Source organism: Myotis davidii, unplaced genomic scaffold (assembly GCF_000327345.1).
Source record: "Myotis davidii unplaced genomic scaffold, ASM32734v1 scaffold38, whole genome shotgun sequence".
Taxonomy (NCBI): Eukaryota; Metazoa; Chordata; class Mammalia; order Chiroptera; family Vespertilionidae; genus Myotis; species Myotis davidii.
Genome location: NW_006291383.1, coordinates 813,759 through 817,353, shown reverse-complemented (window position 1 = coordinate 817,353; position 3,595 = coordinate 813,759). Strand labels below are relative to the sequence as shown.

At 46.6% G+C, this 3,595-nt stretch overlaps 1 protein-coding gene and 1 long non-coding RNA gene across 6 annotated transcripts in view; both read left to right on the top strand.

Moving 5' to 3' along the window:
• The window catches only part of NEDD4L (neural precursor cell expressed, developmentally down-regulated 4-like, E3 ubiquitin protein ligase), a 231,878-nt gene that overhangs the window by 51,506 nt on the left and 176,777 nt on the right, over positions 1 to 3,595 (top strand). The window lies entirely within an intron of this gene.
• LOC107183206 lies at positions 2,473 to 3,595 on the top strand. Its single transcript, XR_001513992.1, has 2 exons — positions 2,473 to 2,885; positions 3,117 to 3,595. It is a non-coding gene; the product is annotated as an uncharacterized LOC107183206 (long non-coding RNA).

The following is a 3,595-nucleotide window of genomic DNA, read 5'->3' as shown; positions in this document are numbered from 1 at the left end:
TCCTCCCTGTGCATGTGACTTGAAACTGGAGTCTACACCATCACCTTCAAGGTGGGGATTCCGCTGACCCATGGACAGTCTGAGATACGAACTCTGCCAACCTTTCCATGTTTACAATTCCTTACCTGTAAACTCACTCACATGTGAGGTGACAGTTACACCTCCCAAGCGCTAAGGAAGAATAGAAAACAAACCCTGGAGAATTAACTGCAGCTGGGGAAGAAAAGAAGACCCCACCCCCTGCCCTGACCCCTGAAGACACCCATTTGGCTCTGCTCCTCCCTCTGTGCCATTGTGGTGCCCTCTCCCAAAATGCCCCAGACTGTGTGTTTGGCAACAAGAGGTTGCTGTTTTATCTAACTGCATTTTTTTTTAAGCCTGTGAACTCCCATCCCTTGCCAAGGGGCCTGGGCCCTGGTTAATGATCTTTAATGTAAATGATTCTATGCCCTGGTTAACATTTAGCTTGGCTGGTCCCAGGCAGGTTGGACTCCGTGGTCCTCCATGTGGTTTGTTCTTTGCCAGCCATCCGCCCACCTGTAGGAACCGGGCACAGCCAGTTCTCTGTGTGTGCTCTTTCCCGGGAAAGGGGGTGGGTGGTGCCAGCCAGATGAGGTGGAATCAAAGACACTGAGCAGACTGAGCAGCTGCAGAGTGTCCTGCGCGTGGAGGGCTCTCGGGTGGGTGGCTCTCAAATCCAGAGATGGCCTTTTCCGCTGAGCCTGCTTTGGGGCGGGCTGCTGATGGGAGTTCTATGCTGGGTGGTCATCGTGGCCCCATGGCAGGGGCCAGCTGCCTGGGTCTCTAGGTCGCCTTGGCAACCATCTGTGTCCTCACCTTTTTGGTAGGACACCTATTGGTCTTCCTCCGTGAAAGAAAGAGGGTGTACAGATGGTCTCCCAGCTCTTAGGGTGGGTGGAGGTAGCCATTTGCTTCGGGCCTAAATATATAGTGGTGGTGACTTCCACGCATTCACACTAACACCTAAAAAAAGATACAAAATAGCTTTCATCGCCACAAAAATGAAAAATGTCCTTTTCTATGATTTTAAGAAACAATTTTTACAACCAGTTTGTAAAAATCCTGTGGCACTATTCCTCAGTCTCTCGGATCTCCCTGGAGAATTACTCCTCTTGTTTAACTGGTGACCACTGAGTCTTCTTCTCTGCCCACCCCCACATTAAGCAGAGTGACCCCGAAGAACCCCAAGGACATTTGCCTAACACATTTCTATGGCACAGACTTCCATCACACCTTTCCACTCTCCCTGGCCTCCTTGTTCTTCCTGGAATGGGGTCTGTTTTCATCACTGATGGCAAAGTGATCCTTGGGCAGCTTGCCTGTGGTCGTGGGAGGTGGACTGTGGGTGGGTTGGGTGGCACCCAGGGGTCACAAGGTGTCCACCTTGGCCTCTTTTCCAGACCAAGGTCTGCCTTACATGCTTGGTTGGTTTGGCTGCAGGTTGTAGAATCTGATGTTTACTTTAGCATCCTGGGATGGGAAAGATTAAGAATGATTTCTAACCCAAATTCCTTGTTTCTAGGAGATTGTCAAGTCTGTACATTATCTTTATCTATTGCCTTATAGAGTACTAACTAACTCATAATAGTTGAGGGGGGGAGGAAATATAATTTGGCTTCTTTGGTCACCCATAGTGATATTTTCTGAAATAAATACCTGTTTATATGGTCTAATAAAATATTTTTAAACAAATCATTTAATCCATATGGAAACCTTACATTGCTATTGAAATCACATTTATTTATATGTGTCATGGATTGCCTCCTCTCCCAATTTTGCCTCCTCTCTCCTGGGGGCCATTGGCAATGTCTGCAGACATTTCTTACTGTCCTTCAGTGGGACAGACAGGCAAGCTGCTCAGCCTTGTCAAGTGCTCAGGCCACCCTCCACCTGTGTCAGCACTTCCAAGGTTGAGAGGCCTTGCCTTAGGGAATGCACAGAATGACAAATGCCATGGAAAGTAGGAACTTGCTGGGTAGCTGATCCGTCAGGAGTAAAAGTTGCTTTTGTTTTGTTTTGTAAAAGTGCTCCATGGGGCCTGAGTTAATTAATAAATTAGTGGATCATGCAGTGTAACATAGTATTAAGGTAGTAAATTATATTTCTTTCAAGGTCAGGAAATTGGCAGAATGTCTTATCTATATACATAAAAGGCTAATATGCAAAGCATCCCCTCAGTAGTTTGACCAGGAGACCTGGAGTTCGATTGTTCCCTATGATGTATGCTGACCACCAGGGGGTGGCACGGAACAAAGGAAGGCCCCAGCCGGCAGCCAGCAGCTGGGGAAGGGAGGCCCTGGCTGGCAGCTGGAAAGAAGGCCCCGACTGGCAGCCAGAATGCCCCGATCACCAGCCAGGCCTAGAGACCCCCCTACCTGTGCACAAATTTTGTGCACCAGGCCTCTAGTTTGATCATAATTTACTTAGTGGAAAGGTATTTGATAGTCTTCTGGTATCATTGGCCTGAATGGAGGGTTCGTTTTCCTGGTGAGACAGGAAAAGCTCTCCATTTGTGGTGGGAATCACTGTGGTAGTTGCTGGGGAGACCTGGCTGTGGCCTAGGACAGGATAGGGGTGTCCCTGCTGCTGACCTCACTGTGTTTTCCAAGACTCAAATGCAGGACTTGTGGATTTTAGACCCAGAAGGCAATCTCAGTCAGTTCAGTCTGGTACCTTCTCTGTTGAGATAAACTGTAGCCTGGAAAGGTTAACTTTCCTTTTCTGATCATTCTGATGTGGTTTCTTCCTTGTTTTAGTTCTTAGGGCAATTTTTGCCTGCTCAGTGAATTCACTTTCCAGTTAATCAAGTGCACACTTTCGACACCTTTTGTGGTAATCTTGCCTTGCACTTTGAAACTGTAAAGGTTAACTATTTTTTTAAAATATATTTTATTGATTTTTTACAGAGAGGAAAGGAGAGAGAAAGAGAATTAGAAATATCGATGAGAGAGAAACATTGATCAGTTGCCTCCTGCACATCTCCTACTGGGGATGTGCCCGCAACCCAGGTACATGCCCTTGACCGGAATCGAACCCGGGACCCCTCAGTCCGCAGGCCGACGCTCTATCCACTGAGCCAAACCGGTTTTGGCAAGGTTAACTTTTAATGCACTTCTAGACCCCTTAATTCCGTTAAACTGACTTTGGGAAGGGGGCAGTGGCGTTTGCACCTTTGGATCCCTTGTTCCCCACAGATGTACCCACAGAAGTATGTTGTAGGTTTCAGATCCCCAGGAAGCTCTCTGTTGATCTGATTTAATTGAAATACAAGCTTAGCTTAGCTGAATCAGTCTTAGCATCCAAAACTAGCTTACAGGTTGTTGTTCTTCCTACCACAGCTCGTTATGCCATTGATAAGTGTGAGTTCTCTAAGGTGGTGGTTACTAGAGCTGTAGATCAAGGCTGATCTGATGAAAACAGACTCTTAATGGTGTTTCATCTAATATTTGCATTTTTTTGGGCTTAGGATGCCTCGAGAAACATCAGTTTAGTTCTTTATGCTTGTATTTGCTAAAATAACCTTCTTTTGGTGAATTGAAAATTCTAAGAGAGCCAAAATCACATCGGAACAGGG